This window comes from Balaenoptera borealis (genome assembly GCF_965194805.1).
Source record: "Balaenoptera borealis genome assembly, chromosome: 11".
Taxonomy (NCBI): Eukaryota; Metazoa; Chordata; class Mammalia; order Artiodactyla; family Balaenopteridae; genus Balaenoptera; species Balaenoptera borealis.
In genome coordinates this window covers 5,868,802-5,896,668 of record NC_138868.1, presented here as the reverse complement: position 1 = coordinate 5,896,668, position 27,867 = coordinate 5,868,802, and the positions used below count along the sequence as shown (strand labels likewise).

General features: G+C 50.9%; 1 protein-coding gene and 2 long non-coding RNA genes across 12 annotated transcripts in view; 1 reads left to right on the top strand and 2 right to left on the bottom strand.

The window, feature by feature from the left end:
* PC (pyruvate carboxylase) overlaps positions 1 to 27,867 on the bottom strand; it is a 105,732-nt gene that overhangs the window by 23,298 nt on the left and 54,567 nt on the right. For 4 of the 10 annotated variants that reach the window (XM_082340794.1, XM_082340795.1, XM_082340797.1 and 1 more), the window contains one exon: positions 3,354 to 3,564. The exons of the other annotated variants lie outside the window; for them this stretch is intronic. The gene's annotated coding sequence lies outside the window, so the exon portion shown is untranslated. The remainder of the gene's footprint in view (positions 1 to 3,353; positions 3,565 to 27,867) is intronic. 10 annotated transcript variants of the gene reach the window in all.
* LOC309605253 lies at positions 4 to 4,403 on the top strand. Its single transcript, XR_014231316.1, has 3 exons — positions 4 to 2,775; positions 3,212 to 3,422; positions 4,141 to 4,403. It is a non-coding gene; the product is annotated as an uncharacterized lncRNA (long non-coding RNA).
* On the bottom strand, positions 15,354 to 22,757 carry LOC309605255. Its single transcript, XR_014231318.1, has 2 exons — positions 22,034 to 22,757; positions 15,354 to 21,041 (listed from the first exon to the last, which is right to left on the bottom strand). It is a non-coding gene; the product is annotated as an uncharacterized lncRNA (long non-coding RNA).

Below are 27,867 nucleotides of genomic sequence, written 5' to 3'. Positions count from 1 at the left end.
AGTCATGGCCAGGTTAGAGAAGCCTCAGCTCGGAGGGTCCCCAGGAAGAGCGGGGGTCCTGCGCCAGCCTCCCGGCAGCCCCGCATGAAAGCCAGCACCACTGCTGCCTCGATTCCTCCCTGCAGGGCTGAGTGACTATAGGGAAGGGAGCAAATTCACACCCAAATGGCACGCCAAGCTTACCCTAATACTCTCATACTCACTATAATTTCTAAAGCACTGCACTTCAAGCTTTTAAAGCAATTTCAGAGACCAGCCGGCAGCCCTGCATGACCACGGTGTGTGACGTCAGGGTCCCCTCTGCTGGGCACAGCTGTCCGGGCAGCCCCAGACTTCAGAACCTTCGTGCCCCACACTGACCCCTGCGTCCCTCCCTCAGGGTTCCGTCTGGCTGGGCAGGGAGGGTGACAGTGGATCTCCCCAGGAGCGAACCCGCATCAGTGTGCTCTCGGGAAGCACAGCCTCTGCTTGGTTAAAATGCAGATTTCTTCAAACTGCAGAAACCTTCCTTGCTACAAGGGCTACTAAGTAAATTAGTCATGAAACCCAGCTGAAGGCCAGTGAAACGGGCCAGTCACAAAAAGACAAATACAGCATGATTCCGCTTAGATGAGGTCCCTAGAGGAGTCAAATTCACAGAGACAGACAGTGGGAGGGTGGGGGCCAGGGGATGGGGGAGGGGATGGGGAGTGCTTAAAGGGGACAGAGTCTCAGTTTTGCAAGACAAAAAGTGCTGGAAATGGCCAGTAGTGATGGTTGCACAACGATGTGAATGTACGTAATGCCAGTGAACTAACTATACACTTAAAAATAGTTAAGATGGCAAATTCTGTTATATCAATATATATTTTATCACAATAAAAATAAATTGAGGGCAATTTACATCCCAGAATGTAGAACATCTTCAGCGGTCAACCACCCGCCTCATTTTACAAATGAAGAAAACCAAGGCCCAGGCGAGCTTTAAGAAGTGTGTTCAAAGTCACACAGCTGTTACAGCAGAGCCCAAACTGGCATTCGGTCCTTTACCCCTGCTCCGGTGCCTTTATCTAGCTAACCACATGAACTATTTCTTAGTAAAGTTTAAATGCTTGACTCAACCATTTTGTTTTAAGTAAGGAGCACAAAAATATATATATTTTTATATATAAGAACCTCAGCATCATATTATGGCCAACAAGACGGATAAGGGGAAATAAAGACCAAATAGAAAGACAAGAGAAGAAAAGAAATAAGGAAATAAAGAGAAGAAAGAGAGAAGAGGGAAGCCCTCAGACCAGGGGAGAGAGGGCGGCCCGCCGAGCATCAACCCCGTCAGGCACAGCACCAGGCGAGGGCGGCGAGAACAAGGCAGGAAGGCCTCAGCTCTCACAGGTGGCAGACCCAGGGAAGGAGAAGAGAAAAGGAAAAAGACAGAAATAAGGTCCTTTCAGATCATGACTAGTGCCCCAAGGGCAAGAAAACAGGTAACATTCTGTGAATTAGTGGGTGGGGGGCTGGATATTAAGTGGGCCTCTCCGAGGAGGGCACAGACGTGGGGACCTAAATGGAGGAAGCCGCAGCCACACACAGATCTGATCTGCAGGGGACGCACCCCAAGCACAGTTAACAGCCATGGCCAGGGACCCGAGGGAAGAAGGAGCTGGGTGTGTCCAAGAAAGATCCGGTCTGACAGCTGGGGGCAGGGACACCACGGCTGAAGGTGGGACGGGCCAGGCTGCTGAGGCCTCTGGGTGCGTCTGCCTCTCATCCAACATGGTGGTGGAGGGCACGACCTGCTGCGTGTTTGGAAAAGATGCCTGGGTTGGGAGCAGCGAGGACGGAAAGAGGGTGCACGTGTGGGGCTGTGCAGGGGCTGAGACAGAGACAGCACCTCTGACTGGGGGGGACAGAGGGGGTGGGGAGGTATTTGGGGTACAACAGGCTAGATTCGCTGAGACCCACTGTGGAAGATGAGGGGAAGGAAGAAGCCCAGGATGGGCGACTGGAAGCGCCTCCCGCACCTCGGGAGAGACCAGACTGGGGGTGGGGACGGGCTGCCGAAGAGGTCAGAGCCAGGCGGGAAGCCTGGGTGCTTCAGCAAAAGGGTGGAGTTGGAAGCCCTGGGCCTGGGGTAGATCTGCTGGGGACAGAACAGTCAAGAGAGCAGCGGCGGGTGCACCAACGTTGAGTCTGGATGAGGAGGAAGAGCCAGCGAAGGAGGCTGAGGGAGGAAAGCCAGGAAGCGCCGTGGGGCTGGGGCAGAAGCTCTCGGGAGTTGACAGCCAACAGGGGCAGAGGCAAGGGCGGGAGGTGGGCGCCCGGGGTCCCACCCAGCAGTGCGAATGTCAGGGGTGGGCAGCAGCCTCGCTGGGCTCTGGCTACTCTTCTAAAATGGAGCACACAGTCCTTACTTATTAATACAAAGTGGACGAACCTGGCAGACACCCCAGTACGCGCCATGCAGGTTAACATCATACCAGCAGGAAACGGCCATCACATGCCTCCTGACGGGCGGCCAAGAAGGACCTGCGGGTGTTCCTGCCACAGATGCCCAGCCTGAGTCTAATCGGGAGGCAACACAAGGCAAACCCAGACTGAGGGACGTTCCACCAAACCACTGGCCTGCACTCTTCACACGTGTCAAAGGTCATGAGGGACAAAGACTAAAGAACTTCCAGGTTAAAGGAGACTAAAGAGCCATAACAACGAAATGCACATGTGCTCCTGGATTGGATCTTGGATTTCAGCTGCGATAAAGGACATTAGGGGGACAACTGACAAAATTTAAATAAGGTCTGTACGTTAGAAACGAGTATTGTGTCAATGTTAATCGTTGTACTGTGGTTACTTTAGAGAATATCCTCATTCTTAGGGAAAAAACACTTAAGTGTTTAGGAGTTTAAGGGCATCATATCTGCAACTTACACTCAAATGGTTCAGGGAAAATCATGAGAATAATGAAGTAAATGTGGTCAACAGTATTTGGGAAATTAGGGTAAGGGGTGTGAGAGAATTCTCTGTACTGCTTTTGCAGCCTGTCTGTGGGTCTGAAGGAAATAAGCCATGCTCCAGCTGACGCCGATGGAGGAGCTACCCAAGGGAGCCCCCAGGACCTGCTCACAGTTGGTGCCAATGTACCAGCTGGGCCTCAGAGTGGAAACATTTGACTCCCACACCTTTCTGAAAGCCAGTGAACTTCAGATGCTATCCTGTTATCTCCCCCTCACAGGTCTACTGGCAGCACCTAATCCTCTGCACCGGCTTCCGGATTCAGACACCCACCCACTAGGAGGGAAGCACTTTCCCAGCGGAGCAGCCCTGGCGGTCGATGGCGCACACCCCGGGGAGCAGGTGTGGGATGCAAACCTCACCCTCGTCCTGGGCACCAGATGCCTGCTCTGCTCAGGGCTGCAGGAGGGATCTTCCTCACTTATCTACAGGTGAGCAGCCTTACAGCTGGTACCACTGGCACGGAGATTCTCCATCCTCCAGGGACGTTTCAACTATTTCCAGGGAGGCACGCTCCTTTCTCCAGCTTGGGTGGGTTTACTCCTGAGGACGCCTTAGGCGCTACGCATTGTCCTGTGGATAAATAGACATTTCTGTCCTCTCCCCAACCACACATGCCCCAATCCCTTTTCCAAATAAAGAAAGAGATCCCTGGAGGTTATGCCCCCAGGCTGGGTGCCAAGTGCCTCCCTAGCTCAGTCAGCAAACAAGGGAGTCTGAATTATCCGGCCTTAGAGACCCACACACATTTCTGCATTTGACCCTCACACATGCTCTAGACAGCAAGGGCTTCCCTGGCATCCCACTTTACAAACCAAGAAACCAGGGTCTGGGCACTGGGTGGCGGAGGTGGGGGGGGGTCTGAATGCCCCAGAACCCCCTGTCCTGTGCAGACGGAAGCAAACATCAGCCTGGACTTGAGACCTGAGCAGACCCTGGGGTGCGGGAGTGAGCAGGCAGATGTTTATAGAAGGGGAAAGGTCACGGTCCTTCGCTGAAGTCAGAGCAGTGGGGAAAGTGGGCAGAGGGCAGCCACACCCACCGGCTGGCAGCCCAGTGTGAACCTGGAGTCAGCAGGCCTGGGTCTGGGCACCTGAGGCCTCATTCCCTCCTCTGTAGAAGTGGCTAACACCACCCCAACCTCAGCAGGTCGTCCTGTGGATCACTGAGCAGGGGCCCTGAGCGCCATGCCTGGGCGATGAACGTGGCCGCCATCGCCATCTTCCCACTGGCCTTTCCTCCCTGATGAGTGCGGGGCACGAGAAGGAACCCCCGGCTCTGGCGCCCACACCCGCAGGGCTCTCATTCCCGCCCAAACCAGCGATGCGGCCACCCGCCCAGTGGCTCTCGCTGGACAAGGGCCGGCACATGCGCACACGGAGAGCGGACCGCGTTCTCGGGTGGGAAGACCCACACCCGACAAGAGAGCCCCGGGGCACTCACCCCGCACCAGCCAGGCACCCAGGGCTGCTTCTGCCCAGGGAGGCCACGCCATCCGCTCGGCCTAAGTCACTGGCCCAGGGTACAAAGTTCTCCCGCCCCAGACTGCTGGAGGCAGGGACGGCTGCCAAGGCTGAAACTGGGGGAAGGGGCGCCCCGGAGCAGGGGAGGCAGGGAGGCTGGGTCACGCAGGTAGCAGGAGCTTCACAGCCCAAAGCCTGCTCCCCGATCCCCAGGGACAGGGAAAGAGCATGAAGGAGGTGTTCTTTTTTAAAAAATTAATTAATTAATTAATTAATTTGGCTGCGTTGGGTCTTCCTTGCTGCGCGCGGGTTTTCTCTAGTTGCGGCGAGTGGGGGCTGCTCTTCATTGTGGTGAGCGGGCTTCTCATTGCAGTGGTTTCTCTTGTTGCGGAGCACAGGCTCTGGGCATGTGGGCTTCAGTAGTTGTGGCACACAGGCTCAGTAGTTGTGGCTCGCGGGTTCTAGAGCACAGGCTCAGTAGTTGTGGTGCATGGGCTCAGTTGCTCCGCGGCATGTGGGATCTTCCCGGACCAGGGCTTGAACCCATGTCCCCTGCATTGGCAGGCGGATTCTTAACCACTGCGCCACCAGGGAAGCCCGAAGGAGGTGTCCTGAGGCAGGACACCAGCCGGGAGCGGGACAGCGGACTTCCTGCTGCCCCTGCAGGTGAAAGGCACAGAAACGTCAGCCAACAGGCAGAGTGGGGTCTGGGGAGGCTGGTCAGACGGGGCCCTTGTGGATGCCCGAGGGCACGGGTCACACTGCCCCTCAGAGCCTAGACACAACCCCGTAGCTCAGTTCCCGGCTTAGTCACAAGCGACCCCCACCCCCTGACCCCGCAAAGCCAGGCTTGGGTCCTGAGGACACAAAGGTGAATAAAAATCCTGCTGCGTTCCCAGGCCACCTCAGAACTTGGTTAACCCAGCACCCAGCCTTTTCCCTTGTCAAGTCCCACTCCCCTCCCAGACCTGAAACCCAGGGGGTTCGGCTGCCTGGTGCCTCCTAAGGCCTTTCCAGAATCAACTTCAGCTGGGAGAAAACCTGCAGGACAGAGGTGGGCCACCTCACAGAGGCCTCCCTTCCAGGAAGCAGGCCCTTCGTGGGTTGAGTGTGTGATGCATTCACTCTGGCTGTGTCGAGTCTGAGGGTCCGGGGTGGGCCGAAGGAGGAGCGGAGTGGGCGGAATCCCGCTTGGCGTGGCGGAGGCGGGCAGGCAGGCACCCGGTGAGGCCCGGCCTCAGCAGCCCAGCGCCTGAGGTGTGAGCGTGGCCAGGCCTCAGGGGACCAAACTCCCTTCTGCAGCCCTCCTAGAGGGGCTGCCTCTGGCATTCAACGGGACCCCCGCCCTGAGGCCAAACTCTGGCATCCTGGAGTGACCTGAGTGCCAGCCCCTCCTCACAGCGCCACTTTCGCGGAGCACTGGCCTTCCCGCAAGCACCGTTGCAGGTAGCACCCTCGTCCCCTCACTGCAGGGCAGAGCACAGGTGACGGCACCAGTCACAGGAGGGCGGTGGGGGCAAGGCCCAGGCTCCCACCATGGGTGCCACACTGTGCCTTGCTTTTGGGCTTTTGGTTGCGGGATGGGAACCCAGAAGTCCTCAAGGTCATTGGCAGTTTGGCTGAAAATCTTCCTTAAAAACGCCGAGGCCTTCGTTAACCAAACCCGACGCCCTGGGAAGCCCTTGTGTTCTGTTGCATCAGCTGACCTTGCCCAGGGGAGCCACAAGCCTTCAGCAAGGGCGGCTGCTCTGCAGCCGGACGGACGGGACTCCCCCACTGGCTGGGTTCCCCCGGGGGGGGAGGCCCCTTGGAGGAGCCAGGGCACAGCCAGCCTCTGGTCACCTGCCTCGGGGACGCCACTTTGCCTTGCTCAGTGCCAGTGGCACACGTGAGCAAAAATCTCCTTTTCTGACCTCAGAGATGGGGGAGTGATGAGCAAGAGAAAAGCAACCGCCACCGCCCAAAGATCCCTTACCCGGTTTCCTCTCCAGAGAGCCGACAGGCCCAGAGAGGCCCGTTTGCTATTTTTGCAAATGCCAGCTGACAGATCCCTTTCCTTGGCCCCGGGTTGTGCATTAGAGACGGGGAGGAAGACGGCTTTGACTCTCACTTGGGACGTGTAAACAACGCCAGCAAGAATGAGGCACAGGGAGGCGGGGAGTGTCGGGAACACCTGTTTCTCCCCCGCTGCCTCTCAGCGTGACTCCACAGACAGTCTCGACTTCTCTTCCAGCTTCAATCCTCCCCCCAACACTGAATGGATAAGCTCAGTGTTCTCCTTCCAGAAGGGAGTGGTGACGATTCAGTCACTAGGGTGCTGACAACAACCTGGGGCACGAGGCAGGGGGAGGTAGCGACATCGTCTGCCAGGCCCGGTGACCTGACCTGACCTGCCCCTGCGGCTTCTACAACATCCAACACTCGCCAAGCTCCACCTCCGTGCCAGGCCGGTGCCAGCAGGTGGGGACACAGCGGGGACCAGCACACCTAGCAGAGTCTCTACTCTTTCCCAGGCACTGGGCTCCGCACGTACTAACTCAGGTCAGCCTCACAGCTGCTTATCACTCCCTTTGACAGAAGGAACCAGGCATAGTGGGATTAAGTCACACTCAAGGTCAGCCAGCAGGGGCAGTTCTGAGCCCACTCTGTTCGTCTCCTTCTAGAGCAAGAGCGCTGACCCATTAGGGCGTCCTCACCTCACTAAAGGAATACGTTATGGCTTTCGTCAGAAGCACAGCGTGACAGGCACTTGGAAACCAAAAGCCAAAACCCCACTCCTGATAAAAATGTGTTACTGCCTGAACTCCGGCAGGGCCACCAGTGGGGCTCTGCACTTCTCACCAGGGAGCAGGCTAACAGTGCCAGCAATCATGTGTCCCTGATGGGCTAGGGCAGTTTCAATTCATCCAATAAATCATCAGAATGTCACTAGAGGTCCTATTACTTCAGACCTAAACTACACCTCCCAGGCTGTCTCTTGCGACCAAGAGCAGCACAGAATTCCACTGTCAAGCCATCACCATCCAAATTTTGGTCCAGACAATAAAGCCACTGGGCTCAGGGTGGACATGCTCTCAGCCAGAGCAGCCTTGCTGGGATCAGGGTAGGCGGCCACTTGAATAGCTGTTGTAGCCAAGCATCGGGCCCTGGAATGTTCCTTCGAGGATCTGTATTGCTTCCACCCTAAATATCCCTGTTCTTCACACAGCAGCTCCTGCAGACTCAGAGGGCAACCATGGGCAGGAGGCACAGAGGAAAGGAAAGCCGTGGCCCTGCTTTGGGGGTGGCTGGCTGATGTGTTAGTTTTGGAAACCCACAGACTGAACTGCCCGCCCCCAGTCCCCAAGTCCCTGAGCACATCCATCTCAGACGTGTGTTGGAGCAGCCAGATGGGGTGAGAAGGAGGGAGAGTGGGTCAGAAACAGGCCCCAGGAATCTCCAAATTAACTAGTGAGGCTCCTACACAATTACTTCCTACTACCCGCCCCCAGCACTAGCACCTCCACCAGGCTTTATCCCTTGCCCCCAGCAGGCCTCAGTGGCTGGCTGCAAGCAAAAGCAGGTCAGAACCAGAAAGAAAGAGTTCTTGGTCGAGGACTCCACGCTGTGGCAGAAGCGAGCCTCTGATGGATGGGGCTGCTCTCGGGGAGCCTTCCTTCCAGGCAGCTCCGCGCTGTCCTAAACGTGTCCGATGGTGGCCCGGGGCTGGAGGCCAACGGGGACAGACGAAAGGGAAAGACTCCGCCTGACTTTCAGGGCTGCAGCGACTGATATCAAAGTGCCCAAGAGAGGACACACCAAGGCCGAGATTTCTGAGTAGGGGGAGCGGAAGGGAGGACACGAGAAACAACGGAGGTGACAGATGAAGAAGAAAGGGGCACGAGAACATCAAAGGCAGGAAGAGACTCGGAGCGGAAACAGCGCGGGGCCTGGGGCAGCACAGCCCACCTCCCACCCTGAGCGGCGGGGCTCTGCATCGCCCCTGGTAACCCTCGATTTAGGCGGCAGGCAGAGGGGAGAGGGGGTAACAGCGGCACCTGGGACCACGGGCCCTGCGTGGGCCGAGGGGATTTGTGGACTGGGAAACGGAGGAGGCTCAGAGAGAGAGGCGCATGAGGACTGATCAAGGCCCGCAAGGGAGTGGCAGGAAGTAGAGGGTGAGGAGGGGGCCCCGTGGGCACAGCAGCGGCTGCCCTGTCCCAGCCTCATTTGAGGGCAGGGAGACTTTCAGGGCAAACACTGCCCCCTGGTGCAAAAGGAGTGCTACTGCCAACCTGCGCACGCCTGCCTGGGGACCTGAACGTCGGGCCAGGCTCACAGCGGGAAGGCCACTCGCGCGAATTTCTCCACATCCTTTAGGTCCCACTCAGGAAGGCCTTCCTGGACACCTCCCCGTCCCCAGCCAGCTCCGACACCCTTCCTCGGGAGGCCATCTGTCTTCAGCGCAGCTCTGTCACTGTCCCTGCCACACCCCGTCCTCCTGCTTGTGGGGGTTCTCGGTGAGGTCGTGTCTGTGTCCTCAAGAAGGAGCACTTAGCACTTCCCTGGTGGTGCAGTGGTTAAGAATCCGCCTGCTGATGCAGGGGACATGGGTTCGAGCCCTGGTCTGGGAAGATCCCACATGCCGCGGAGCAACTAAGACCGTGTGCCACAACTACTGAGCCTGTGCTCTAGAGCCCGCGTGCCACAACTACTGAGCCCATGCACCACAACTACTGAGCCCGTGTGCCGCAACTACTGAGCCCACATGCCGCAACTACTGAAGCCTGCGCACCACAACAAAGACCAAACACAGCCAAAAATAAATAAATAAAAGATAAAGAAATTTATTAAAAAAAAATGAAATTACAAAAAAAAGGGAGCACTTAATGTTATAACGATTCGCTGACCCATCTCACTAGACACTGTGAGGACTTGGCGATGGGATTCTCGGTCTGTTTTGTCCCCCACTGCCTCCCTAGCACTCTGCCCAGTGCCTGACACCGAGATTCAATGTCTGGGGAATGAATGAGCGAATGAATGAATGACTGCTCCAGGCCACATGAGCTTGCAGAGTACTGTGAGCCCAGAAATACTGTGGAGCGCCTAGACAAAGATGAATAAGGCATGGCCCCTCCTGGGAGCAGCACACACAAGCTAAAGGGACACACAAGTGTCCCTTACACACAGATAAGAGCCCAAAGTGTTGACAAGGAAGGTCAAAGGGGCAAGGTCAGCAAAAAATACCTTCCAGCCTGAGGGTGGGAACCAGGACAGCATTTCAAGGCTGAGAGGGGTGACAGGCACTAAAGACTCAATTCTAACCATGGCTGGACAATGCTTTGCAGGGAGACGGACACCAAAACACAGCAGGCACGCAGGTGGTCCAGAAAGCTCCCTGACACCTTCGTGGCACAGCCACCCCAGCTGGCGAGTCACATAGGACCTTGTCCCCACTTGCTCACTCAGGTCACCCCAGTTTCAAGGTGGTAGGAAAGTGGACACCAGTGTATGGGCTGAATTTTGTTCCCCAAAGAGATATGTGGGAGTGCCAACCCCCAAGACCTCAGAATGTGACTTTAGTTGGAAATAAGGTCTTTTTTTTTTTTTTTTTGGGCCGCTCTGCACAGCATTTAGGATCTTAGTTCCCTGACCAGGGATCAAACCCATGCCCCCTGCAGTGGAAGTGCGGAGTCCTAACCACTAGACCACCAGGGAATTCCCCAAAATAAGGTCTTTACAGAGGTAATCAGTGAAAATGAGGTCACTAGGGTGGGCCCAAATCCAATATGTTTGGTGTCCTTATAAGAAGATGAAATTTGAACATAGAGACAGACACACGCAGATGGAAGACCATGTGGAGACACACAGGGAGAAGACAGCCATGTGCCTGGAGAGAACGCCAAGGATTGCTGGAAACACCAGAAGCTGGAAGACATAAGGAAGGATCCCCCGCTTGAACTGTTAGAGGGAGCGTGGCCCTGCCGACACCTTGATTTTGGACTTCTGATCTCCAGACTGTGAGACAATAAATCTCTGCCGTAAGCCATCCCGTTTTTGGTTCTTTGCTATGGCAGCCCTAAGAAACTAACAGACCCACGTTCCCCATAAATGACCAGAACCTATAGAGACCCTAAAACCAGGGGCTGGGGAGCATGGTGTTAAAAACGCCCCCTTGAGAATTCCCTGGTGGCTCAGTGGTTAGGACTTCACACTTCCACTGCAGAGGGCATGGCTTCAATCCCTGGTCAGGGAACTAAGATCCCGCAAGCCGCACAGCGTGGCCAAAAATTGTTTTTAAAAATAAAAAATAAAAACACCCCCTTCTCTCACCCGCTCATCCTGAAGCAGGCCAAGCGGGGGCCTTCAGAGCACGGAGCTATTTACGGCTGTGATCAGCACCCGCTCTGGGCCAGGAAAGGCCGAGTGGGTGGCAGCAAAAACGAGCCTGTGAACAGTGCCGACGCCAACACGTGGCCGCATGGAGAGAGGGCAGAGCCAGCAGGAAGACCTCCTGAAGACACACACCAGGGACGAATCAAAGGACAAGGAGGAAGAAGGGAGGTGGTTCAGGCGTGGGGACAGCGGGAGCAAAGACAAAGGAGCAAACAGCCTGGCAAATGTCCACTGAGGCCAGAGGCAGGGAGTGAGGTTGCCCAGGAGACCAAGCGCAGACACCTAGACTCCAGGTCACGAGCCTGCATGCACAGCAAGGGGCGCAGACTTACCCTCAATGTCAGGGGATGTGACCCAGGAAACTAGGCGGGGAGGAGGGATTTGCAATTTAGAGGGACCACTCTGGCTGTTCTGAGGAAGACGAATTTGAGGAGGAAAGACTAGAGGTGGAAGAAAAACAAGGAAGATGTTCTAATGTAGGCAAGAAACATGCCGGAAGTACTCCTCCAGCACCTGTTCGACGAGGGGTAAAGAGGCCACAGGTAAGGGTGGCTCTTGGCTCCTGTTTTAAGGGAAGGGGTGAACAGTGGCGACGCCAAGTTAAGGAACACAGAAGCGGATGTAGGTAGCGGCCGGCAAGTTCAGTTTTGACCCCGATGAGCTTGAATTAACTGCAAGCTATGCAGCTGGGGAGTCCAAACAGGCGGCTGCACGTGAGCGTGACGCTGAAGGAGAACTCTGAGCAGGAGACGGAGGTCTGGGAGCCACGTCCTGCTGGGGACGTGAGGGCAGGAGGCATGGACGGGACGGCCAGAGACACCCACCATCCAGGATGAGCAGAGGGACACCCAGGGGCCAGCCAGGGCTGTGGGCGCATAGGTGAGCGCCAGGGTTCCGAGGAATGTCAATGTCTAAGGCAGCAGAGCTCTGATAAGGAGTGGAAAAAAACAGACATGGGATTTGGCAGCAGAGGGCTCACTGGTGGCCTCAGCGGTGGCTCAGAGGGGCTAGAGGTAAAAGTGAGTTAGTGGGAGGTGAAGAGGTCTCTACTGCAAACTCCCCAATGTCTGGACAAGGACGTCCTAACTTAATGTTCAAGTAAGAAGAGGAGAAATGCAGGATGAGCATTTGAGGATCCTAGACGATCCTAGAGGGTACTAGGATCGAGGGACCCTCCCTCCCTCCCTTCCTCCCTCCCCTCCTTCCTTCCTCCCTTTCTTTCTTTTTCTTTTCTTTATGAAACATTTGAAAAATACAGACAATACAGCTAGCAATATATATAAGACCCAGAAACTCAGAATAAACTGATGTCACTATGTTGACATATTTGCTTCACATTTTACGGTAGGAACGAGGTCTGGTGAAATGTATGGATCGAACACAGGGGTTCATTTCTACCCTTCTGAAATCCCACTAAAACATCGGTAAAAGGATCTTTTCAAAAAGAGCACAAACCCCCAAGGACAAATGGGAAAGCCAAGGGCAGCAGATGAGAGAGGCCCTTAAAACTGAACGACGCACAGCATGTGGGCAAGTGGCAATGACTGGGGGTGGGGGGTGGAGAGCACGCAGAGGAATCCACACAGTGAGCAAATTCGAGTTGCAGGCTCCTGGGAAGTTCAGAACTTAGTGGGTCGGCTGGACAGTGGGGCTGCAAACAGGAGGCTGGTTACAGTCTAAGGGAGTGAGAGCCCCAGACCCGTCTCCCCACCACAGCCCAGCAGAACCACAGGAACAGCAAACAGCCTCAGCCCTGCTGAGTCCAGTGCAGTCACTCGCTGAATCCTCGCAGCGACCCCTGCGACGGTTCACCTGCGTTCCCAGGTCTAGAGCCGTGGAGACTGAGGCTCAGGCAGGACAGACGGAGTCATGTGCCCAAGAGCACGCTGCTAGGACGTGTCAGAGCCAGGTGGACCGGTTATGGGCATCCAGGGCCCCGCTCCTGACCGCCAGGCACTGGCGCCTTGCAGAAGACGAGAGGTTGGGTTCCTGGAAGGGCTCCACTGTGGCCACGAGGCCCAGCCAGGGGAGAGGCGGCAGACGGGGCACCAGACGGCGCTGCAGACAGCAGGGGAGATGGCAAAGCCCTCGGCTACCATGAAGTGGTTCCCAGGCTGATGGCTAGGGAGCACCCTGAGGCCTCCTCTCTAGGAAACCACCTGCCCAGGACGGACGTCCCGTGGCTACAGACACGTAGTGGGCACCCAAAGAAAGGGGTGGCCTGCAGCCTCCTCTCAAGGTGAGGACAACTGGTCCATAAGCCCCACCGTGCCCAGGCTTTCCAATCGGCTTCAGTATGAAGGGACAGCCAAAATCACCAGATGTTTGAGGACAAAGCCAAAAAAATTCACCAAAGCAAATTGGGAATAAAAACACGGAACTCTGAGGAGAAAGTAATAGAGAGAGCAGATACTTAGGAAAAAAACACTGTAATTAATCTCAGAGAAGTAAGAGAAGCTATAGCATTGCGAGGTGGCAGCTATTTTAAAAAGGCAATGAGAAAGAGCTCTAGGGAATTAAAAATAGCATCGCAGACATTTTTAAACATAATAAATAGAAGAATTAGAAGACAGTGGAGGACATCACCCAGAAAGCATAACAAAAAGACTGACATATGGCAAATAGGAGAAAAGGTAAGAAAATAAGAGACTGAGTCCGGGGAGCCCACCCCCAGCCCCCCGGGGGGGAGCAGGGCAGAGTCATCCAGCATCACCTCCTGGACCTGAAGGGCGTGCACTTGTGGCTGTGAGGACCCTTTGAGTCCCAGCACGATGCCCAAAGTCCTGCCTGGAAATAGGATCAGGGGGATCCCGTTAACTTCCTGTATCGCAGAGTGGGTGGCTTAAAACGACCAATGTATTCTCTTTTAGTTCTGGAGGCCAGAGTTCAGCATCAGTTTCACTGGGCCCAAATCGAGGTGCAGGCAGGGTCATACCCACTCCGGAGGCTGCAGGGAACTGTCTTTCCTTGCCTCCTCCAGCTTCTGGTGCTGCCGGAATGCCTCTGCTTATGGCCACATCACTCCAGTCTCTGCCTCTGTCATCACTTGGCCTTCTAGAACCGCAGTGTGTGTCTAACCTCCTGCATCTCCCTTCTGAGGACACCTGTGATGGCATTTAGGGCCCCTGGATAATCCAGGGTCACCTCCCCATGTCAAGATCCTTCACTTCGTCATACCTGCGAAGACCCTTTTCCCTGATAATGTGACACTTACAGGTGCCAGGGATGAGGACCTAGACATCTTTGGGGGCCGTCACTCAGCCAACTACACTCCCGAAGAGAAGAAGGAGGCCACAGTAACGCTGAGCCACTTCTGAGGGAAATGCTCTCCAACCTAGAATTTTCTACCCGGTTAGACTATCAGTCAAGCGTGAGGGAAAAAGAAAGGTATTTTCAGACCTGCTTGGCCTAGGAAAGTTTACCACCCTTGCGTGCATTTTCCCAGGAAACTCTTGGGAGATGAGCACCAACAAAACAAGGGAGTAAATAAACCAAGACCGAGAAGCCTGGGAGCCAGCACAGAAGGAAGCCCGGGGAATTCTCAGGGGATGGTGAGAACTGCTTCTCCAGACAACAGCACGGGCCAGGAAGCTTCCAGAGATGGGGCTCCAAGGGGGCAATCGGGGGTCTAAATAAACAAACAAAAAGGCTGGATTACCTGATGTCTCTGAAAAAATGGGGAGGAGATGGCAATTTATAGTTCGTCTGGGGATGAAGGAATGAGGTAAAGAGTAACTCCAGGAAACTGAGAAGTTATACAGGAAAATGTTATCATGTATACACTTGGTGTTCTCAACTGTGAATATTTACTTGATTTTAATAATGTAAAAACTGAAAATGTACTTTTAAATGGTTACATAACCATGCGGGAAGGAGGAGAGCAGGGAAAGTGGGTATATGTCTGGGCTGGGGGGTAAAAGCGAGCTAAACCTTCCACAGGAGGAGGTCAGAAAATAGAGCCGAATGCTGTTTGGAAACAGGAGGGTAGGCTGCTAGGAGTTAAAGAGATGGAGCACCCCCGGAAAGCGCCTCAGCTCAGGTGAAAGACTGGCCTTGTACTGGATGAAGAGCGCCTCCCTCCTCTGAGAGCAAAGCTCTAGTGCCAGTGTAAAATACCCCAGCACCGGTTGGGACCCAGGCGTCACCCAATGCACTGACCCTGCCAAGGGCTGAGATGACCAGTGGCTTTTGTGCTCCGGATCTCTGGGCTGACAGGGCAAGACATCACATTCAGAGAGGCACAGCCAGAGAAGCAGCAGCCCAGGGAAGGCAGACCTGCAGACGGCCGTGCTTCCTGTTCACACCCAAACTCCTGGTTAGCCATAGCCGCTCCAAGAAGCAGGATGAGACTAAGCTTTACGAAAAATATCTGGCCGGTCAGATCAGCAAAAGATACAGATTAGAAAAGGCAATGGCGTTTCCCTGTGAGGGGGTTTAAAAAAATTTTAGACAGTTTTCTGAATGAGTTGGTTTAGGTCAAATGAGTCTTCTGGAATAGCAAAATATTAGTCTGATTGTATGAGATTTCTTAAGTCTCTGCAGTGATCTACCTGTATCTTGGCATGTTCCTACAACAGGTTGTGTTAATATTCTTTCTTTAGAGGAGAAAAGCAAAAGTTAGACATGTTTGGAATTTAGATATTAAATATGTTTTACTTTAAAATGTACCATGACGGACTTCCCTGGAGGCGCAGTGGTTAAGACTTGGTGCTTCCACTGCAGGGGGCGTGGGTTTGATCCCTGGTCAGGGAACTAGGATCCCGCATGCCGCACGGTGCAGCCAAAAAATCAATTAAACAAACAAAAAAAGTACCATGAATCAGAGATTGGTAGCCCTCAGCACAATCTGGCCAGAGAAATGTGAGTAACAAGACTGATTACTTCAATCTCCTCCCGGGCATCCGACTTTCTTCTCAACCAAGATAAAGTCGCTGAGCCAAGGGCCGCCAGTTTCAGCCAATTAAAATGCAAAGTATCCAGTTAGAATCTGAATTTCAGCTAGACTGCATTTAAAAAAAAATGTACAAGTATATCCTGTGCAATATTTGGAGCATATTTACACTACTAAATTATTGGTTTATCTGAAATTTGAATTCAACTAGTCATTTTAATAAACTAGCCATTTGAATTTAACTAGTATTTTATCTGGCAGCCCCAATGCACCAACAGTGCCGAGGCCCTGACTGGATCTTAAGGAGAAAAAAAAACACATGAAGAGAATTCCCAGATGTTGACGTAACAGGGCAGGGAAAACACAGTGGTGAGACCCCAGGGGTCGAACGGCCTGGGTTCCAGTCAGGGCTCCACCAAGCCCACTAGCTCTGGGCAAGCTGTTTAATCTCCAGGCCTGAATTTCTTCATCTGTAAAATCAGGGGTAATAACAGTAACGTGCATAGGCTCGTTACAAAGATCAAACGAGTTAATGTATGTAACGTGCTCAGAAGAGTGTCTGGCACATAACGGGCCTCTATTATAAATGTCAGCTTTCAGTGTCAGCAATGCAGAGGCTGGACAGGGCACTTGGCCCTGCTTCTGATGGGCAGAGGTGGGCAGGGCCAGGGCCATGAGGAGAGAACCAGAGGCCAGCCCAGTCGGGCTGGGGCTTGCTTGTGGAGACGACGCTTTGAAGCACAACTTGACCCTCATAGCCTCCTTAGTCAGAGCAAGTCAGATGACCTAAGAAATGGGGTCCTCCTGCCCACGCGCATCCTTTGGGGGAGGATCTACCATGAGCCACCTGCACCAGGCACAGATCGATCGCTCCCACCAGCTCCCTGACTCTGCCCCTTTCCAACTCAGTGCTCAGTGACATTGAGGTAACAGCCTGAAACTGACCACAGTGGGCATCTGTACACCACAGAAATCGGCAAATGCTACAACCAGGGCCCTTTCCTCACCTCCCCAGGAGCCACAGACGAAAAGAACACCTAGACGGGCTGAGCATCCCACCGTGACCTGGAGACAGGCAGTAAGGGTGGGCTGGGTGAGTGGTACCCCCTCTCCACTTGCCGGTTTGGCTACAGACCCCAAATAAAGAGGTCTCTGTGGGACGTTTATAGCAATACAACCTTACCTCAGGAAACAAGAAAAATCTCAAACAACCTAAACTTACACCTAAAGCAATTAGAGAAAGAGGAACAAACAAAACCCAAAGTTAGTAGAAGGAAAGAAATCATAAAGATCAGAGCAGAAATAAATGAAATAGAGATGAAGAAATCAATAGAAAAGATCAATGAAACTAAAAGCTGGTTCTTTGAAAAGATAAGCAAAATGGATAAATCTTTAGCCAGACTCAGGAAGAAAAAAAGGGAGAGGGCCTAAATCAATAAAATTAGAAATGAAGGAGAAGTTACAACTGACACCACAGAAATACAAAGGATCATAACAGAATACTACAAGCAACTATATGCCAATAAAATGGACAACCTAGAAGAAATGGTCAAATTCTTATATAGGTACAATCTTCCAAGACTGAACCAGGAAGAAAGAGAAAACATGAACAGACCAATCACAAGTACTGAAATTGGAACTGTGATTAAAAAACTTCCAAGAAACAAAAGTCCAGGACCAGATGGCTTCACAGGTGAATTCTATCCAACATTTAGAGAAGAGTTAAAACCTAACCTTCTGAAACTATTCCAAAAAACTGCAGAGGAAGGAACACTCCCAAACTCATTCTATGAGGCCACCATCACCCTGATACCAAAACCAGACAAAGATACCACACAAAAAAGAAAAGTACATGCCGTGTTCATCACTGATGAACACAGACCCAAAAATCCTCAACAAAATACTAGCAAACCGAATCCAACAATACACTAAAAAGATCATACACCATGATCAAGTGGGATTTACCCCAGGGATGCAAGGATTTTTCAATATCCGCAAATCAATCAGTATGATACACCACATTAACAAATTGAAGAATAAAGACCACATGCTGGGGCTTACCTGGTGGCACAGTGCTTAAGAATCCGCCTGCCAATGCAGGGGACAAGAGTTCGAGCCCTGGTCCGGTAAGATCCCACATGCTGCAGAGCAAATAAGCCCATGCGCCACAACTACTGAGCCTGTGCTCTAGAGCCCACGAGCCACAGCTACTGAGCCCATGTGCCTAGAGCCCATGCTCCACAACAAGAGAAGCCACCGCAATGAGAAGCCCGTGCACCGCAACCAAGAGTAGCCCCTGCTCTCCACAACTAAAGAAAGCCCGCACGCAGCAATGAAGACCCAATGCAGCCAAAAAAAAAATGAATAAAATAAAATTTAAAAATATTAAAAATAACCCATATGACCACCTCAATAGATGCAGAAAAAGCTTTTGACAAAATTCAACATCTATTTATGATAAAAACTCTGCAGAAAGTGGGCATAGAGGGAACTTATCTCAACGTAATAAAGACCATATATGACAAACCCACAGCTAACATCACACTCAATGGTGAAAAGCTGAAAGCATTTGCTCTAAGATCAGGAACAAGACAAGGATGTCCACTCTTGCCACTTTTATTCCACATAGTTTTGGAAGTCCTAGCCACAGTAATCAGAGTAGAAAAAGAAATAAAAGGAATCCAAATTGGAAAAGAAGTAAAACTGTCACTGTTTGCCGATGACATGATACTATACGTAGAAAATCCTAAAGATGCTACCAGAAGACTACTGGAGCTCATCAATGAATTCGGTAAAGCTAGAGGATACAAAATTAATACACAGAAATCTCTTGCATTTCTATACACTAACAATGAAAGATCAGAAAGAGAAATTAAGGAAACAATCCCATTTATCATCGCATCAAAAAGAATAAAATAAAAATAAAATAAACCTACCTAAGGAGGTAAAAGACCTGTACTCCGAAAAGTATAAGATGCTGATGAAAGAAATCGAAGATGACACAAACAGATGGAAAGATATACCATGTTCTTAGATTGGTAGAATCAATATTGTCAAAATGATTATACTACCCAAGGCAATCTACAGATTCAATGCAATCCCTATCAAATCATGAATGGCATTTCTCACAGAATTAGAACAAACAATTTTTAAATTTGTATGGAAACACAGAAGACCCCAAATAGCCAAAGCAATCCTGAAAAAGAAAAACAGAGCTGGAGGAATCAGGCTCCCTGACTTCAGACTATACTACAAAGCTACAGCAATCAAAACAGTATGGTGCTGGCACAAAAACAGAAATACAGATCAATGGAACAGGATAGAAAGCCCAGAAATAAACCCATGCACCTATGGTCAATTAATCTATGACAAAGGAGGCAAGAATATACAATGGAGAAAAGACAGCCTCTTCAATAAGTGGTGCTGGAAAAACTGGACAGCTACATGTAAAAGAATGAATTAGAACATTCTCTAACACCATACACAAAAATAAATCAAAATGGATTAGAGACCTAAATGGAAGACTGGACACTATAAAACTCTTAGAGGAAAACACAGGCAGAACACTCTTTGACATAAATCACAGCAGTATCTTTTTGTATCCACCTCCTAGAGAAATGGAAATAAAAACAAAAATAAACAAATGGGACCTAATTAAACTTAAAAGATTTTGCACAGCAAAGGAAACCATAAACAAAATGAAAAGACAACCCACAGAATGGGAGAAAATATTTGCAAATGAAGTGACCAACAAGGGATTAATCTCCAAAATATACAAACAGTTCATGCAGCTCAATATCAAAAAACAAACAACCCAATCAAAAAATGGGCATAAGATCTAAATAGACATTCCTCCAAAGAAGACATACAGATGGCCAAAAAGCACATGAAAATATGCTCAACATTGCTAATTATTAGAGAAATGCAAATCAAACCTATAATGAGGTACCACCTCACACCAGTCAAAATGGTCACCATCAAAGTCTACAAACAATAAATGCTGCAGGGGCTTCCCTGGTGGCGCAGTGGTTGAGAATCTGCCTGCCAATGCAGGGGACACAGGTTTGAGCCCTGGTCTGGGAAGATCCCACATGCCATGGAGAAACTAGGCCCGTGAGCCACAATTACTGAGCCTGCACGTCTGGAGCCTGTGCTCCGCAACAAGAGAGGCCACGATAATGAGAGGCCCGTGCACCGCGATGAAGAGTGGCCCCCACTTGCCGCAACTAGAGAAAGCCGTCGCACAGAAACGAAGACCCAACACAGCCATAAATAAATAAATAAATAAATAAAACATTAAAAAAAAATTTTTTTTAAATTCATGAGAACAGAGGTGTGTGTGTGTGTGTGCGTGTGATGTTTAAAAAAAAATAATAATAAATAAATGTTGCAGAGGGTGTGGAGAAAAGGGAACCCTCTTGCACTGTTGGTGGGAATGTACATTGGTACAACCACTATGGAGAACAGTATGGAGGTTCCTTAAAAAACTAAAAATAGAACTACCATATGATCCAGCAATCCCATTCCTGGGCATATATCTGGAGAAAAACATAACTTGAAAAGATATATGCATCCAATGTTCATAGCAGCACTATTCACAATAGCCAAGACATGGAAGCAACCTAAATGTCCATTGACAGAGGAATAGATAAAGAAGCTGTGGTACATATATACAATGGAATATTACTCAGCCATAAAAAAGAATGAAATAGTGCCATTTGCAGCCACATGGCATTATTATTATAATCTCTGATAGAGATTATCATACTAAGTGAAGTAAGTCAGACAAAGACAAATATCATATGATATCACTTATACGTGGAATCTGAAAAAATGACACAAATGATCTTATTTACAAAAGAGGAACAGGCCTACAGACTTAGAAAACAAACTTATGGTTACCAAAGGGGAAAGGGGGGGGGGTTGCAGAGGGATAAATTAGGAGTTTGGAATTAACATATACACATTACTATATATATATTAGATAATCAACAAGGACCTACTGTATAATACAGGGAACTCTGCTCAACATTCTGTAATAACCTATGGGAAAAGAACCTCAAAAAGAATGGATATATGTATATGTATAAGTGAATCACTTTGCTGTACACCTGAAACTAACACAACACTGTAAAACAATTATACTCCAATATAAAATAAAATTTAATTAAAAAAAAAAAGAGGCCTCTGTGTCTTTTGTAGAAGACTCTTGTACAGAGCATTTAATTCAGTCAAAACATGAGGATGAGCTAAGGAAGAAATGAATCAGAACCTCTCTCTGCTCAAGGCAGGTCAGAAGCCATTCTGCAACACTAATGAACCTGTGAGAACACCAAAATAAAGATTCCTTTGATAATCTCATTTAACAACGTGAAAATTAGTCTTTGCTTTTTAAGGGACTGATTTCCTTGCTCATATACCCTTGACACCTTTTCTCTCTCCCCACCCCAGCCCCTTCTCTCTTTCTTAACCAATAGAGGCATTTGCAGGTTGAAATGTAAGGATTTAAAATAATAGCTGTTGCATATACATGTCAAATGTCTATTCTGTAACAGAACCTACCCCCTCCCTCCCCCATCCCAGATGACACACACTCCCCAAAACCCAACAAAACACCTCTTGTCTTCCATCCCCAGGGAACTAGGGCTTCAGTTTGGGGGTCATCTTTGCCCTTCCCTCTCCCTCTCCCACCATCTAGTCAAGAAGGCCCATCAGTTCTTCTTCTGAAATTCCTCATGTCCTCCTTGCTTTCATTTCCACTAACCCACCCTAGATCACCCCCTTCTTCCTGCCTGAACTGCTGTAAAAGCCTCCTAACCAAGACCAACCAATGGCTTTAGCTACTGATCCAGGCTACATACTGAGGACAGCATCCCCAGTGCAGGCATTCTTTCACTCTCTTTTTAAAACCCTCCATGACCCTTACTGCCTACAGGTAAGAATCTCACCTCACATCATTAGTCCAACCTGCCTGTCGAGCCTCATTTCCCATCACTCCTCAGCCTCCTGGGTCCTGTAACTCCAGCCAAACTGCCTCCTCCTTGTTCCCAAATAATCCAAGCATGTTCCCGTCTTCCTCAGAGCACTCCTTCCACCAAGATGCTCCCCACCTGGATGCCCTTTTCCCTGTGCAAAGCCCACTCATGTCTGGGTTATGTGTCTAATTTTTCTCCCTCCTGAAATCCCACCAAAACTTTAGTAAGAGGTTTTTGTTTTTTAAGCTATAAATCCCCAAGGACAGAGAGACCAGGAGGGGAGACCACAGCAACATAACTGTGGAAGCAGCTTGGGTTAACTGACCTCGTGGCCCTACCTGGCAGAGGGGAAGGCTGATCATCCACCAGTTTCCACCACAGAATCCAAGAAAAGCTAGGGAACTGTGGCTCCAGGTCCCCTGGGATGGGGTGAATGGGCTGATACGCACAATGGAAGCTGGGTGAAAGCTTTTGAGAAGCAGTTAGATCCCTAGATCCGTTCCCCCTCCTCATGCTGCTGGAGACCACCCCTCTCCCACCGTCTCCTGAAGAACAGAGGTTTGCTCTCTGGAGAGGCCGAAGCTCGGGGTCTGCACTGGGGGGTGCGAGGCACAGCTGAGGGCCTGGGTACCTTTGCCAAAAACAGGAGAGGACGGCTAAGTGAGCCTCTGCACCCTGTCCCCTCGCCCACTCAGCTCCTAGAACGCCGGCAGCCAGCCCTTCCCCTCCTCTGAGACCTGACCCAGCCCAAGAGGGGAGGCCTCAGGATATTGACACTGAGGTTCCCCAACAAACAGCATGCCTCATCACCACTGTGCACCTCAGAAACTGGACTCCCAGGCAGCTTTTAGCCCTACTAGTAATTGTGAACCGGCAACCAGAGATCACTGGGCAGCCGAGGACAGATTCCTTCAAAGAGAGACCAAAGGAAAGTAGCAGAAAAAAGCAACTTGGAGGAAACAGTCCATGCAAGGAGAAGAAAACTTAAATGAACATGGCATTAGTATCCTCAGAGAAACAAGAAAAGATTACATAGGTGGAACTGCAGGATGTTATGCACATATTTTTTTTTTTTTAATTTATTTATTTATTTATTTTTGGCTGTGTTGGGTCTTCGTTTCTGTGCGAGGGCTTTCTCTAGTTGTGGCAAGCGGGGGCCACTCCTCATCGCGGTGCGCGGGCCTCTCACTGTCACGGCCTCTCTTGTTGCAGAGCACATGCTCCAGACGCGCAGGCTCAGTAATTGTGGCTCACGGGCCCAGTTGCTCTGCGGCATGTGGGATCTTCCCAGACCAGGGCTCGAACCCATGTCCCCTGCATTGGCAGGCAGATTCTCAACCACTGCGCCACCAGGGAAGCCCCACATATTTTTAAAGACCCATTTAGAGAGCAAGAAAAGCTCTTGGAAATTAAAATATAATGGGAAAAACAAACAAAAAAATCAATAGAAGGGTTGGAAGATTAGGTAAGGGAAATCTCCTAGAAACTGAAACAAAGACAAAGAAACGGAAAGTGGGCAAGAAAGGCAAGAGAGGGCTTCCCTGGTGGCGCAGTGGTTAAGAATCGCCTGCCAATGCAGGGGACACGGGTTCGGGCCCTGGTCTGGGAAGATCCCACATGCTGCGGAGCAACTAAGCCCGTGAGCCACAACTACTGAGGCTGCACTCTAGAGCCTGTGAGTCACAGCTACTGAGCCCTCATGCCTAGAGCCCGTGCTCCGCAACAAGAGAAGCCACCGCAATGAGAAGCCCGTGCACCGCAACGAATAGTCCCCGCTCGCCATAACCAGAGAAAGCCGGCACACAGCAACAAAGACTCAATGCAGCCAAAAATAAATAAATAAAATAAATAAATTTATTAAAAAAAAAAAGAAAGGGAAGAGAATTTGAGTCCAGTTCAAGAGATCCAAAAATTAAATAACAAGAGTCTCAGAAAGAGAGATCAGCTAAAACACAGGGGAAGAAACAAAATAATTCAAGAAACCCCTAGGACAGGAGGCCATGTTTCCACATGGAAGGACGCACTGAGCCGACAAGATGGACAAATGCAGACTCACACCAGGCATGTTGTGAAATTTCAGACCCTGTAAGCTTGCAGAAAGTGGGGGAAAGGGGGCACAAAGAATCTGAAACCAGCATGGTTTTGGATTTCTCAATAGCAACTTGGGAAGCTAGAAAAGTACAAAGCAATTCTTTAAAACTGCAAAAGGAAAATGATTTCCAGCCTGAAACTCTCTATCCAGCTGAACTATCCATTATGTGTGAAGGTGAAATAAAGATAAAGAACAAATCACTGGATCCTCAGGCCAGTTAGATGCTCTCTCAATTTTAATCACTTTGGAATCAAACTCAATTTAAGAGCAGTCTATGGGAATGAGGATGCGTATGAGAATGGGACATACATTATTATGGTCAAGTTCCATGGGAAACCTGGGTAGCTGCTATATTTGGATTAAACCGAAGTTCATGTATAAAGCCATTTCACTCTTCGTAAAATTTGAAACTTTCAGTCTTGTGACTGTGAAATCATGACTGTAATAAAGTGATACTCTGTTAGTATTTTGAGCTCTCTTCAAATAAAGACAATTAGGAAAAAAAAAAAGACAAAGAACAGGCCTGCCACAACTGACCTCCTGGCACTGCTTCTCAGGAAGCTACTGTGGATGAGCCCCACCCAAAAAGGGAGAGAACAGGCCAGAAAGGCAGCAGGAGCTGCAAGAAGAGGAAGGCAGAGGGCGTCCCCGGAGCGTGGCACGCAGAGGGGCACCAGGTAAGGCGTGGACTACACAGGACCACTCCACAGGCACCCTTCCCCACAAGGGGACCTGAAGGAAAGCGGAGCCAGCATTCCTACTGATGGCACCCATGGTGGAAATGCCTCTGGCTGAACCTGTGACACAGGAAGACAACATGAGTGACACCTGAGGCCCAGGGCCTTGCTTCTAACTGACACAGGAATACTAAATTATATGCTCCTCTGTGTCTGGCTTCTTTCACGTAGCATAATGTTTTCAAGGTTCATCCATGTTGTAACAGGTAACAGTACTCCACTTAATTGCCAAAGAATACCTCATTGTACAGATAGACCACATTTTATTAACCCATCTGATGGACATTTGGATTGTTCCTACTTTTTAGCTATTATGGATAATGCTGCTGTGAACATTTGTGCACAAGTTTTGGGTGCACATGTGTTTTCAATTCTCTTGGGTATATATTGCTGGATCATAAGGTAACTCTATGTTTAACCACTTGAGGAACAGCCAGACTGTTTTCCACATCTGTTGCTCCATTTTATATTCCACCAGCAGCTTATAAGGGCTCCAACTCCTCCACATCCTTGCCAGCACTTGTTATTATCTTTTTTTAAAAAAAATTTATTTATTTATTTATTTATTTTTGGCTGTGTTGGGTCTTCGTTGCTGCGCGCGGGCTTTCTCTAGTTGCGGTGAGTGGGGGCTACTCTTCGCTGCGGTGTGCAGGCTACTCGGTGCAGTGGCTTCTCTTGTTGCGGAGCACAGGCTCTAGGCCACACAGGCTTTAGTAGCTGCAGCACGCGGGCTCAGTAGTTGTGGCTCGCGGGCTCCAGAACGCAGGCTCGGTAGTTGTGGCGCACGGGCTTAGTGGCTCCGCGGCATGTGGGATCTTCCCGGACCAGGGCTCGAACCCGTGTCCCCTGCATTGGCAGGCGGATTCTCAACCACTGCGCCACCAGGGAAGTCCGTCACACCTGTTGAGTCGATGTTTCCACCAGGAACTAGCCTTTGGGAGAGGCTTCCTGGTTGGTTGCTCTCCGCTCACCTCTCTGCATCCCCCTTCTCTGCTCTGCACCCAGTGAAGCGGAGGCCTGTGGATGGAGGTACCGGGACTCCCTCGCTGGCTGGCGTCCTGCAGGTTCAGCCAATGGGAGGCCCCGGGCAGGAGAGAGGAGGCTGGGAGAAGAGAGGACGTGGAGTATGCTCTTCCCCACTCTCTGCTGGCCTTGACGTCACAGTCCTGACTCGGGAGACGTCCGGCCGCTGTGACAGTCCCTGCGGGGCATCCTCGCCTCCACACTGTCAACCCGCCCTGAAGTCTGGAGGAAACACTATTTCGTCTCCTGACCCCTTCAGGCCTAGAGGTAAGTAATGACTTCCCACCATTGCTCGTCCCTGGATGCCTCAACCTCCCCTGCTGGGTGCCTGACTTGCCTTGGCCGATTAATTCAGTTTCTCAGAATCAATGCGAGACCGTCGACCATTCCTGGCCAGCCTTTACTGCTATTCTGCTCAACACCCACACCCCGAACAACCCTACAGAGGAAGGCACTGTGGAACTTCACTCAGCGTGAAAACTTGGTTCTCTGGTAAACTGATCACCACCTCACAGAGTCCACGAGCCGAGGAGATGGTACGGGAATTCAGTGGCAAAGAGCTTCCATTCCTGGAAGAAGGAAAGTAAACAGCAACCCAGACAGGACACGACCTTGAGACCTTGACTATGGCTGCTGCTGCTTTCTCTCCCTGTTCTTGATTCCCCAGGAAAACGTTCCTTTGCTGCCCCTTGATCTGACCTTTCACCTGGAATTTGAGCACAAACGCCGGCCAGAGGCTTCGCAGAGACGGAGTCCTAGGCATCCACTACTGCTGGTTTTATCCTAATGACCGCGGCCACCTGGCAAAGCATCAGAACCATGGATACCGCTTGCATGGGCTTGCCAGCGAGCGCCAGCCATGGCATTAAGTGCTTCACATTATCTCATTTAACCATCAAAAAACCTTGTAAGGTGAGTAGTACGGCCCCAGCTTTGTAAGTAAGGAAACAGAAACTCAGGATACGTAGCTTGGCCACGGCAATCACATTCCGTTCTGCCCATCGTCCCAAGCTGTGCCTCGGTCACGGCCCTGCTCCCCAGGAGCCTGCTGGGGGTAGATTTAAGATCTACCATCCTATCTAGCTTACTCATTACCACCCTCGCTCTGCCCTGCCTGCCAACCCCCAACCGTCCCTCCCCAACCGTCGCGCTTGCCCTGGCTGTTCCCGGGCCTGCAATCGCTGTGTGAGGGCCTGCTCCCCCACCAGCCAGGTCAGCAGCACACCCACGCCTCGCCCCCCAGCACAGCCTCTCCCGCACAGGCTAACTGCACCTCATTGGTCCTGCGCCCATCGCTGGTGGAAGCCCGACTGAGCACCCAGCTGAGTGGAGCAGGAGCCTCCCCTGGGTTGTTTTGAAGTTTTGCAGTGATAGCCGGGGCGCACAGACCCACACTGGCCTTTACCCTGCAGCGCATGCCCTGGGAGGGGAGAGGAGCCGGGTGGCTGCCAGGAGCTCTGGCAACTACAACCGCGGGCTCTTTTGCCTACTGAGCAGGTTCTGAAGTGCCAAGACTCACTTTCTGCTTACCAACAGCAGTGGGCGTGTTCGCTTGAAGGTAGTAGTTTCTCCCCAATGTTGAGAAGTTAGACTGCTGAAAATTCTCCAGGGAGGAAGGAGCACCCCAGCTGAGAAGTTTAGACTTTATGGAAAAACAGGGTTTCGGGACCTGAAGTAGTAAATGAATTACGAAAGCCCCAGGTGACAGACTGCCTTTTCTATCTTCTCAGTCCCAACCTACAGGTCCCTACTTCAGGAGGCCCTCTCAGTGCCACCCACCCCTCTCTGAGGGAAGAGGCCATGTCTTACAATAAGTACAAAAACAGTAATAATGAATAATGGCTACAAGCGTCTGTTAAGTACCAGGCCCTGGACGAGGCACCAGCCAGGTCACCCTCACACTTACGAGGTGGGTATTATCCCATTTGAAACTTTACTGAGCTGCAACTTGCATACTATAATTATATTGAACAACAATATTCTTATGGCGTTGCAGTTTATAAAGTACTTTATAGATGCTCTCATTTGCTACTAACAGGAACCTTGATTACTGGCACAGGCAGCAGCATCTTCTTTTTTTTCTTTTTAAATTTTTTTTTTTCCGTCTGCGCTGGGTCTTCATTGCTGCGCACAGGCTTTCTCTAGTTGCCGTGAGCGGGGGCTACTCTTCGTTGCGGTGCGCGGGCTTCTCATTGCGGTGGCTTCTCTTGTTGCGGAGCACGGGCTCTAGGCGCGCGGGCTTCAGTAGCTGTGGCTCGCGGACTCTAGAGCACAGGCTTCAGTAGTTGTGGCGCACGGGCTTAGTTGCTCCGCGGCATGT